This window comes from Stylophora pistillata, chromosome 11 (assembly GCF_964205215.1).
Source record: "Stylophora pistillata chromosome 11, jaStyPist1.2, whole genome shotgun sequence".
In the NCBI taxonomy this organism is placed as follows: domain Eukaryota; kingdom Metazoa; phylum Cnidaria; class Anthozoa; order Scleractinia; family Pocilloporidae; genus Stylophora; species Stylophora pistillata.
In genome coordinates, this window is record NC_142529.1 from 18,089,122 (window position 1) to 18,101,497 (window position 12,376).

The following is a 12,376-nucleotide window of genomic DNA, read 5'->3' on the forward strand; positions in this document are numbered from 1 at the left end:
GTTGATGACATAGGAAAAAAAAAAAAAAAAAAACGTGAAGTAGGCTACACGAAAAATACTTGGGTTTGCAAAGTGAAGAAACACCTGGCAAATTCAGGGATATTAATTAGCACTTCATTTGCCATGCCGCTGTGAAATATGAAAGCGTACTGATTTGCATGCTCTTAGGGCGCTGATGCACAAATGTGACATTGTGCTTTATGTATGCTTTACCTTTACACTTTTGAAAAATGACAAGAATTGCGCGAACGGTACCCTCTGCCAAAACAATAGTTTGCTTTGGAGCGCATAAACCAGTTAAATATGGTGCACAATAATTTTTTTACTCCTATTTTTGAATACGTCTGCTCAAGGAATGCAAATGTACATATTTGCTGATAGTTTGCTCTAAATTTGTCAAATTAAGAGCAAGAACTGATTTGCTATGAATTTGCACAATTGCCACACATTTGAGCACAAAACTTTCTTCCGAACAAAGAATATCTTCTTAGTGTGCAAAGGAAGGCAAATGCAATGCAAAATTGCAGGGTGTGTTTGTTTCCTGATAGCTGCTTATTGCATAAAGTAAAGTACACCATGTAGCAGCTAGTTATAGAAATACTATCGGTAAATCCATGAATTACAATTTTCTTTATTTGGTTGATTAACCGAAAAAAAAAATACAGCTAATGAATATGAAGATTCTTCACCAAATAAGCGTAATTAGTTTGTGTCCAGTGATGCATTCCACAGCAAAAAGATATGGTATCTAGACTGCACGAATGTATAAAAGTCCTAGTCCACTACATATATATACATGGGCCTTGAGATTCTACGGTTATATATGGTATACATAGAGCTTCTGTTGATTGAGTGATACGTTATTAACACATATTCAGATAAACTCCATGCAGTGTGAGTGACCATCAGTTCTTTTCTTCTCTGTTAGATCACAGAAGACCTACAACGGAAAAAGTGTTTAAATTTTTTGTTGGAATATAAATCGATTTTACTGATTCAGCGTGTTCAGTGATCTGCTGAACAGAACTTCAAGAGATTAACTGCATTAACTGATTTAAACATCTTTCACTATATGTGGGTATATTTTGAACCGGCGCCTCAACCAAGATATTCCGATTATTTATTTAAAATCAGTTGTCTTCATTTGGTTTACAACCATCCTCATTCAAACCTCAATACTGGCATTTGTCTAAAGCAAACATCACTTGAAGCTAACAATATATCTTTACCTGTTCCAGGTTAGCTAGAGTTTTTCAAAAGATGGTCTCCAGGCTAGGACCGTAAAATGCCACCAACAAACCTTCCAATAGAATTAACACCAGTAGGATGAACAGAAACAGCAAAATGCGCCAAACACGAATAGAAACTTTCCGATTCAAAAAGCCGCACGTACATTGACCCCTCTTCTTCGTGTAGTATTTCTGCTTTGTCAAATCATAGACTTCACTCACAGTCATAGAGGTTGTATTGTCAAACGCTTGCATGGTATGAGACATTTTGGTAAACGTTTTGGCTTGATCGCTAATCGAAATCAAACAGAGTCCTCTTGCCGTTGAAACGTTTAGGTAACCAAGGAATGTAGACTGCTGAAATGTGACTCTCACAAAAGTGACTATCTCAAAAGTCGACCTTTTCGCTTTTAACCAGCGCAGTCGCGCCTTTATGACGGAATGTTATTACGTTGGTGGACAGCAACACTTTAATCCGACCGGATTTTACAAGTGTTATTTTTATCTCTTTTTTGACCCAAGACTAAATTGTATTCACTACAAGATTCCAATCCATTAAACTCTTCAAGCTTTCTCATGCAAGCTTAAGTTGATTTTTTATCCAATGTTCTTAGAATTCTTATCTTTTTCTGGCTTGCGTGCTCCCAACTACTATTATTTATTGCTACAACACGAAAACAAAACTCAATTAAGCTCTTGTCAACGACAAACAAAAGTGTGTGTACACTAAAAAATGTAAAACACGTAAAAAAGGATCAATTTCTTTGTTTATATATCTGGGGAATGTTGTTTCCAAAAGCACGTCATCTTCTTGATATTTACCACTTGAAGCGCGACCTCGATGCCTGAGTTGAAGGGGGGAAGGGAGGGGGGAGGGGGGAGGTGGGAGGGGGGCGGTGGAGTTACTTGGGTTAATTTTCGCATGGAAAGCACCGTTGCTGGATAGATGTAACTTTCGCGATCCCCTTTCTTTTCCTATGGCCTAGAAAACTCTATCAATAGGTCATCCTTTGGTGCGAGCCGATTGCCAAACAACAGCACGAAATACGGTGACAATCAAGAGAAATCTTTTACCTCCAATAATCTCAAAAATGTGCGACCCCGTTTTAGCAAATATAGCGTAGTCATTTCAGCCGTGAAAGTGCAACCCCATCCAGAGGAAAATCCCAACTAGCTTACGAATTGGGTCGCATTTTCACGACTAGCCAGTCGTAAAAGGAAAGCGACCCCGCCTAGAGGAACATCCTGACATGATAAGCCTCTTACATGCAAGTACTCCTCCCTTTTTAACTCGTGAATTGCGCGTGCGCGAAAACGAGTTGTAGGTATGATGTGATGAATGGCGCTCGCTCGCTCGCTCGATTGGTCGATTCCTGTAAACTTTTTTCTAAACAATAAACAATCGAAATGGCGACCTTTGTTGCTAAGAATAGTGTTGGGGTGAAAAAGAAGCCAATGATAATCTTGGAAGAGTAAAAAAGTATGTTTTTCATTTGTGAATTGATTAAAGTTTGCCCAATCTCCGAATACACTTTTATCTCTTGCAGCGTATATTTCATTTATGGCATCAATACTTCTATTTTTAAATGTATACATCCAGGAAAATGATTATTTTGTCCGAAAAAGAAAACAAAGAAAACAAAGATGAAAGTTAATCAAAAATCGCAACCCACTTGAGAACGGCGGATTTGAACCACCTACGTCGCCACCCTGAAAATCTCATGAATTGCCCTGCTTTTTACCGTAAGGCCACCGATACTCCCGCGAGCTCATAGGGGAAACTTAACGTAAATATAAATTTTACATTTAAAACGCTGATCTTTTGGTAATTTTAACCGCGGGCTCAAACGACTCGAGTCGCTGCTCGCCTATAGTCCGATTTCGAAGTGTCCCTCACGGCCAACTGCTCGTAAAGTGACTTGTTTGAGGCTTGTTTGGTATTCCTGGAGCTGTATCAACGTTGGAAAATGGTTCACAAGTGGGAACTGCAGCGAAAGAAGCTCAAGCATAAGTTCAATCAATCGATATGCTGTTTCTTCAAATGGTGTAACTCGCACTGTGCATGCGTATGTTATTAGTGCACTGTTAAGTTTGTAATGTATGTTTCCAGATACCTTGAATTAAGAATTTTTGTCTTAAAAATGCGTCCTGGAGTGAGGAACAGGAAGTTCTAAAGATGAGGAGTGATATCACTCAAAATGAGTGTAATTATCAGTTCTCAAAACAAGGAATACATATGCATTAACAGTGAGTGATAAATACTGCCTAAAACTGATAACAGAGTCCTTACTTTAAGGTGACCAAAGTTTCTCATTGTAAGACCTATTTTTTTCAAAATGAGTAAGTAAAGATCTCAAGAGAGAGCACTTACTTCTCAAAGATTGTTAAATAATGCACCATCCCTATGTCCTTGAGACAAGGATCTTAACTCCAGGAAGTGGTTCTTTCTATCAATATTTTGTGCATGTAACACAGGTTAGCCAGGCCATACTACAAACTCAACAACAACTTTTAATCTGACATAATAAACCCAAATTGTGCTTTCTTTAAAATGTTTTACATTATTTTAAACTTAAGATACATGCACAGCAGCAAGTTTTATTTTGAAGCAAGACCTAAGTTACACCTCACTTCATTTGATGTATATCAAATTAACAGCAAAGTGACATGGCTTTATACCCAACACCAATTCTTCAAGAAATGGCACAGCTACATGTTAACTTAATATGCTGAAATTTTAACTATTCAGTAAGTCTTTATGCAGATTTACCAATACTAAAATAAACAGTACATAGCGGCTTTATGACAAACACAAATTTCTCAAGGAATAGGTATAGTAGCCTTTCCTTTGAATCATACTGAAGATTACTGAGGAGGCAGTGTGGCTGAGTGGTTACAGTGTCGGACTCCGGGTTCGAGTCCCACCCTGACCACTGGATCTGTTTCACGGTAGCCCCGAGCTCAGATCCTTGGCCACGCTTGTAAATAGCCAACTGGTTTGCCTCTGGCCGGTTGGGGTTCTTAATGATGTTCTTAATGATGTTGTGTTCAATTTAGACCATTTGTTTCATTTGTTTGCAAGGACCACAGTGGAAACTACTGGTTCACCAGTAATTGTGTAATCCTATAAAAAAGACTTATTTTAAAAAAGACTTTTATTTTTATTTACTCTTTCTCTTTGTCAAAAATCTTGCTACAGATTTACCTGTACCTAAATGCTTGTCATAGAGGCTCTACACCTAGGACATATTCTTCAAGAAATTGATACAGCAACTTCTCTTTTGAATCATATTGAAGATTAAAACAATAATAAGTTGACAGTCACAACAACAATCCCTTTACAAGGATGAATATCCTTGCTGGTGTGACTATAATTCTGTCAACAAGTGGTTTATATTTAGTTTGAGATTCTTTACTCTGGTTCAGTAATTTTTTGTATAATAATCACATGATTGTAAGTAAAGATTACAAATGGTAGCAGTTTACATTCCATGCTTATTCTTCTGGAAGTTATAAATTTATGATTTATTTTCATAACCACTTTGATTGTCATTTGAAATTAAAAATTTTTGTGAATTAGGTGCAACAAGGATATTCCTAATGCTTTACATTTAGGGTAAACTAGGAACACTCAAAACTGTGCTCTTGTTTCATGAAGAATCACAGATATAGAGTGTGTTGAAAGAAAAATTAATGTAAAAACGTTTTTCAAATTATATTTAGTTATATTTCCTTGGGAATTTGACAAGCACAATTCCACAGATATTTCTGAAATTTTGGCAAGCATTTATCATAAATCTAGTTGGAAGAAGAACCTTTCTACATAGAATGAATACTTGCTCAAAGCAAGGATTTGAGACATTTATTCAATAGCGGAAATACCATTAAAATGAGAATTCAAAGTCATAATTCTTAAAACAAGGAATGTAAATCTTATTTTTAATGGTGGTATTCTTAAACTGAGGAAATTTCATTGGAGAGTATAAAATTCTTAAAAGCAGAAATCTTGATCCTTACATTTCAAGGAATTCACTCTCAAAATAAGGAAAAAATCCTTGTTTGAGTATCCACTGACTAACAATAAGAATTCGGAAAAACAAAATTTAGAGTGGTGTGAACATCCTTGTACTTGTTTTTTTTTTTTTCATCCTTGTGCCAATAATTATCTCAGAAGTGCGAAACAGGCTTCAAGGGTAGTACTCAGTTGCAACACAAGCATAGGCATAAACATAAGCTAATGTGCAGGTGGGCTCAGCTGCAACATAAACATGAGCACAAGCACTCAGTCGATGTTACGTTAAATAGGGACATGGTTGGTATAAGCAGTATAGTGCTTGCTGATTGCCTGAAAGACTTTCGCTTATGTTTATCCTTACGCTTATGCAAACCAAGTCCTAACTAGACAGTATAAGCACAAAAAGAAGGAAACGTTTTGATAATCTTATGCATATATGCTTATCCTTATGTCCGTGCGTTCCATCCAGCGTATAAGCTTTTACATGCCTATCCCTATGCTTGCATCGCAAGTAAATACTGAGCTCAATATTGGAACAATAGTTTTATGATAAACAAAACAGCACCCTTTTGAACTTTCATTCCACAAACCTTTACTGTAAAATCTGAAACAGTGACTGTCTTGCACCAAATCCTAATCAGGCCATATTTTCTGTCTTTGAGGCCTAATTTAGTTTCACATCATATTCCTCATAATGCTCATTTACCAGTCGAACGATTCATACCTTAGTATGGAAATCAAACACCCATTTCTTTTGACGACACAAATTACATTGGCTTATCCAATTCACGAGTTGGCTCACAGAGCCTTTGATCCCTACCGTTCCCAGGGCGCATGCACACCTTGATAAATGACGCTTGTGGGGCCCTGTCAAGCACAGCTTCCGCTCAATGATGTATTTAACATTTCTTAAACGTTTATTTATCTCCTCGTTGCCTAGGTGCCACGTAATCCTTGTCTGTGACAATCACCTACTGACACCGAGATAAATTCTTCAAATTTTGGAGTTGCGGTCGATTCATTTTCTTCGAAAGATAGTAACAGTAACATCCAGAGTTCCTCATTTCAAAATTGGAAAATGCTGAACAGATTATTTATTTAGTTAATTAACTTTTCAGAGTTTGTTGCTTGTATTTCTTTGTTTTTCGTTTTCTTCCTTTGGGAGGCATTAAGAGGTATTGCACAATAATACATTTCCTGTTAAACTTCACTGTGGTCATTGTGAAAGATCGGAAATTAGATAGAAAAACGGAAACTCAGATGCTAACGGTATAGAAAATAACAGGCAGCCTGAGACTGCATGTGGCTACTGATGTGGCACAACAATTACAGCATAACACAAAAATAGGCAGTTAAATAATGCATGTGGCTACTGATATAAGTATATGAAGGTGTAGTCTGATCGTCCGGGTGAGTGTAGTCCTGAGAAGGACTGTTGTCGGTGGTAGTGACTGACGTTTCGACAACCTGTGCGGAAGTCATTATCAGAGTCAAGTGAATGATTGGAGTTTGACTAATGGTCGTGGGTCGTGGGTACAAGTCGTGGGTCGTGGGTGTGGGTGTGGGTAAAAGTCGTGGGTGTGATTAATACTTAACAATAACAATAATCATTTAAAATATTAGTTAAAATAATACATAAATATTATATAGCCCTTGTCATTGTATCAGCTCGGTTTAGTGAGCCTATTATATCATTGATTTCATCCAACAGAATTAATTAATTTCATCCAAAAAGAGAAGTTAAACCAAAGACAAAGCCATTATTTGCAGGATGATGTAATCTCTTAAAATGAGGGTCATTCCAAAGAGTTTGAGGAGTTTTGTTCAGGTAAAACGCTTGATCAACACACAAAAAAATAATCTTACACTGAAAAGAGAGAAGTGTTACACTTAAAAGAAAAACGTTTTCAGAACATAAAAGAAGCTTCGAGGATCAGAAACACAGCTATTGGCCGTGTTCTTGAATTAAAATTAAATTGTGCTCTCAGTGCCGGTTAAAAATAAATGAAGTTTCAAAAGTAAAAGTATATCGCTCTGCTGGTCAGGGAAAATAAAGCTTGTATTGATCAATGACATTTAGACAAAGAGCCGAATGCTTTATCTCCGTATCGCGTACCATCTACCCCGCATCTAAGAAAAAAATGAGGTGAAACAGCGAACTGTTGCAAGATAACCGATATATAGATAGCAACGTTGCAACGTTTGTTGCAGGTCTTGAGATGTTGGCTCCAAGGTTTTTCCAAGACACGAAAATATAAAACCTCTGGTATCCAGTGTGCGGTACAGTCGACAACCGGAAATCGCAAGCCAATGTTAAATTGGTCACGACAACTGGCATCGGTGACAAGAAATTAAACTGGCCGGGTCCATTTAACTGGCCAGGTCCTTTTCTAAATCATAAAATAAACTAGATATGAAGAATTATTGAAATAAGTAAGTTAATAAATAAAGAGGTTCTAATAATTTCAATTTTTAAACGATTCATTTCTTATCTGACAAAGACCAGACTCTGCAGAGTTGCGAAATGTGACGTACTCAAGAAACATACGTTTCATTGTTCGTCGAGAAGTATTCCATTACTTCACGGTAACTAATGACAGTCCTGTTTCCCGTCTTGTTTTGAGACGCTTACAAGATAAATTTGTGGAAAAGAAAAATAACAACGGTTCAAGTCACGTTTCGCGAAAAAGGCCAGTCATTTCGCAATTTCCATGAAGAAAAGGCTATTCAACGTTCACGGCGGTATAACCAAATCACGTTTAAAACCAGCCAAAGGGCCCTTCACGATCACGAAAGAACCCTTTTCCCCTACAAAAATAACAGTAATTGATTATTAGTAGTGGTACTATTAACATTATTAAATATGAGCTCTTAACCATTAATTGTTATGTATTACCCACACCCACGACTTTTACCCACACCCACACCCACGACCCACGACTTGTACCCACGACCCACGACCCACGACCATTAGTCAAACTCGAATTATTGTTGTCAGTAGAATGTTCTTATTCCAGTTCGTGTAAAATGATCGGTTGGTTTTGCCGTGATGTTATTGGCTGTAAGACTCAAGTGACGTAAGTCGGTCGTGATTGGTCTGTTTCGATCTGTCGGTAAAGTTAGGTCGTTCTTTTTCGGTCGTTTGTGATGTTTATGTCGTGAATGAGTCGTTTGTATGGAGCGGGTAGTTGTTGACATCTGTTTAGGGGAGTCTGTTCTAAGTTAGTAAACCAGCTTTCCAGAGTCAGTCGTTGAAAATAGTCAGTGCTGTATGTTAGGCATTGCGCAGAGTCCCAGTCAATGTTGTGGTTCTTAAGTCGATTGTTCAGCAATGTGATTGCTGACATCACTTTTCCTTGTCGCCCGTCTGTGTTCAGTCAGTCTTGTTGTGAGGTTTCTGCCAGTCTCACCGATGTAGGAGGCTTGGCAGTCGGAACAATTGATCTTATAAATCGTTCCCTGTCTGTTCCTCGGTTCGTCTTTGTCTTTAACGTTGGTTAGTAACTGACGTAGTGTGGTGATGGGTTTGTGGGCGACGCGGATATTGAAGGGTTGTAAGATGCGCGAGATGTTTTTAGACATACCTTTTATGTACGGTATGGTTGCTGTAGTCGTAGGGGTTGCGGTGTCCCTTGTTTCGGTAGTGGTAGTGGGTCGGTGAGTGTTTCGTCGGATGAAGTCGTTGTCGTAGTTGTTCTTCGAAAAAACACGGTGAAGGTATTTGTTCTCGTCGGATAAGCTGTCTGATGATGACTTCCGCACAGGTTGTCGAAACGTCAGTCACTACCACCGACAACAGTCCTTCTCCGGGAGTACACTCACCCGGACGATCAGACTAAACCTTCACATGTTATCCCGAGTTCAAGCCATTTACTGATATAAGTATAACATATATCATAATGATTTAAAGCCTAATGGTTCCCCTATCCTCTGGGGCCAACAATGATTACCTATGATTCTGTAAACTTAGACTGTTAATTAGTCGGGCGACCGACTATAGGTTTACCATCGGGTTTCTCCACAAAACTCCGTCACGTGCGATAGGGAATACCGCAGACACGTAACAATAAAGGCGCAACCTTTTTTCCACGATTTCAAAGATGGCGGACATGTCGAATGTGTTAACAAATTGTGTCATCTTTTCTACGCTTAAACATACAGACCCACACACCGTTCGCGGTAGACCCACTCTAAAAGATGGCACGTGTAATGAGCGTATATTTCGAACCGATCGTTTCGCGAACTCAAAATAGTAAGAGAATCAAATGATTTAGCGAAGGTCTCTCGAGAATCAAACCAGAAATCAAATGAGTTATCAGTGACCACTGAAATGTGGATGTGGACAGAGTGACGGGAGAATATTTTCTGATAAATACAAGGTGCCTCGTGATCAAACTCTGAGGAACGACAACAAAGATGCCATGTTGGACTTTCATCAGTGAGGATAAACGTAATTGTTATATTTCTGTGACCTCTACCGTGATTATTAAGCTTACATTTGTTATGTTTTTGCTCAAACAGAGTATATTATCCCCTGTTATTTTTCTGTTCGTTCCATTAGTTATGTCGCTTTTGTGCGAATATAGACCACTTTCATAAATGACTGCCGTATAAATATTATTTTGTTTAAATTTAAATTAGCCCTACTGGCCTCGTTCTCCAGTACAAAATTCAAAAGAATACATTATCTGAAGCGAGGCCAGAAGGGCTAATTTAAATTTAAACAAAAGAAAATTTATACGACAGCCATTTATAAAAGTGGTCTATTAAATGCACGTTTTTGTTATGTAGGAATGTTTGTTTGGTTCCAAATAACGCGAGTTGGCGTCTGACTGGCCATTCCGTAGAGGTCTGGGTCCGAGTCACTCGTCCGAGGTTAATTAATTCACACCACGTAGGTGTACGGGGGTTCATTCATATTCATACCACGTAGGTGTAGGAGGTTAGGGATAGGGTTAAGAAAAGAAGAGGGAGGGGTGGGTGTAGGGTTAGAAATTAGTATTCATACCACGTAGGTGTAGGAGGTAGGAAAAAAATGGAGGAGAGGGATAGAAATTAGTATTCATACCGCGTAGGTTCATGTGTTGAGTTTTTGCATCTATTCAAAAAATATTGGTTTTGAAGGCGCCGTCTTAAACAAAGGAAAAAAAAGAGTTCAAGATGGCGGTGGGATTAAGTCCAACACACTGTTTTTGCATACGTAATATTTATTGTCGCACAACACGGTATTTGATTTGCAAATACGTGACATAAGCTAGAAAGGCAGTCATCATATCTCTGTACAACTGATGGAAAATAGTTTGTTCTCCCACTTTAGAATCGTAGGTTTCAATTTCGTCAATGTATTTCGTCACTTGATTACTTATATCGCAAAGATCGTGTGTGGTGGCTTTTTCTTTGACGATGGCTTATAATTCATCTAGGATGGCTCCGGCCCATTTGGGATTGTGCTCAATCTCTTCGTCCAAGTGAGCTAGAAACATTTCTTTTGTAGAGGTCATTGTGTGTCTAAAATAAAAGAAAGGTCATTAGTGTAAAGGGTCTCCACGTGGTTTCGCATCAGAGTAACGTTCGTCTCTCACAGGCAGATATGTCCTTCTCAAGTGAGGAGTATAGAGAACAGCTAAGGAAGATGAAGAGAGGGCTCAGGCTTAAAGAGTGGATACTAAAGCGTTACGCATTGCATGCGGCAAATGGGACCTTTCCTCGTAGCCTAAAGTTCCTGTCGATACCTGATATGAAGACAGGAAAGACGTAAAAATGTAGCCAGCGCATGTAGAGAAACGGAAAGACTTGTGTTACAGGAATCGATTGCTGAGTTCAAAAACGAAATCGAAGAAAGAAGAAGATGTTACCAGGAATTTAAAGAAGAAAGAAAGCGGAGTTAAGTGGAGAGAGAAGTAGAAAGAATCAGGAGGAAAGTGGAGTGGGAGCAGTCAATCTACCTGGTCGACCCCAGACTGAACCGGAGAAATTGGGCTAAACTTCAGAATACCCGGCCACCTCATTTACATGTTATTAAATAAGAAGAGCGTCTATTGTGTTATGCCTCGTTCTTCAAAGCCTCCCGACACATGTAAATGAGGTGGACGGGTATTCTGAACTTGCTTTCTTGATTGTAATGGGTTTAGAAAATGAACTGAAATATTTTTTTAAAATGTAATGGTTTTTATGAATAAATGTGTGTTTGAACGTATATGCCTGTCTAGTTTTGATTGACAAACTGTCACAGAAAAACGCATATAAATCGAACGGTTAAATACCACATGGTTCAGTGTAGTCGTGCATTCCTTTCACGAATTTTTTTGCGATTGCGTTCAATGTGAATCGTGTCTATTAAAGGACGAAATATAAAGGGAAACGCAGCAAAAAGGGTTGAGAGCAGTGTATATTCCAAAGTGGGTACAAAAAATCACAGAGAACATAGCGCAAGTCGACTTGAAAGATGCCTAAACAGGGGGGATAATTCATACTTGGGGTAAAACGAGTGTGTATAAACCAGAAAAATATGGTTCCAATGTACATCGTGTTGGTATTATACTCCCTATTAGGGACCTTAAGAAACTACGACGGCGACGGCAACGAGGACGTGGAAAAACAAGAGATCTAATTGGCAGATCAATAGCTCAGCATGTGCGTTTTGAAACTTTGTACATTTCTTAGCCGTCCTATGCAAAACAACAACGTGAAATCGCCAAAATTTGCGTCGTCTGCGAACCGAAACCGCGACGGCAAATTATTTTAATTTCCATTTGGAACTCAACGGCTACTTTTTACGTCATGCTGAGGTTGAGCGGTTACGCTGTGTGAGACAGTTAGCTCCTGCAGCCATTTTTGAAATTCTAACTAAGAGTAGAAATTAATTTTTTAATCGAAGTCTTCCTTGGCGTCGCCGTCGTGGTTTCTTAAAGTCCCTATTATCTAATTCGTTGCCCGAAAGGTCAATACCCTTTACGTCGACTCGTCAATGAACGACTGATGGATATTCCCTAAAAACTCGAGGAATAGGCAGTTTGACATCAGTCGTAGCGAGGACGGTAAAGCGAACGCATCATCACCGACGTAAGGATTTTAAACGACTGTGAATTATTGTATCAGAACAAGTATTTATTCGATTTGCGCGCACCTAAAA

At 38.6% G+C, this 12,376-nt stretch overlaps 2 long non-coding RNA genes across 2 annotated transcripts; one reads left to right on the plus strand and one right to left on the minus strand.

Annotated features, from left to right (window-relative positions):
- Positions 1 to 307: 307 nt before the first annotated feature.
- Positions 308 to 1,853, minus strand: LOC111340281 (uncharacterized). Its single transcript, XR_002695740.2, has 2 exons — positions 1,230 to 1,853; positions 308 to 940 (listed from the first exon to the last, which is right to left on the minus strand). It is a non-coding gene; the product is annotated as an uncharacterized LOC111340281 (long non-coding RNA).
- Positions 1,854 to 9,339: 7,486 nt separating this feature from the next.
- LOC148720421 (uncharacterized) lies at positions 9,340 to 11,440 on the plus strand. The gene is made up of 2 exons (XR_015993454.1): positions 9,340 to 9,694; positions 10,668 to 11,440. It is a non-coding gene; the product is annotated as an uncharacterized LOC148720421 (long non-coding RNA).
- Positions 11,441 to 12,376: the final 936 nt, after the last annotated feature.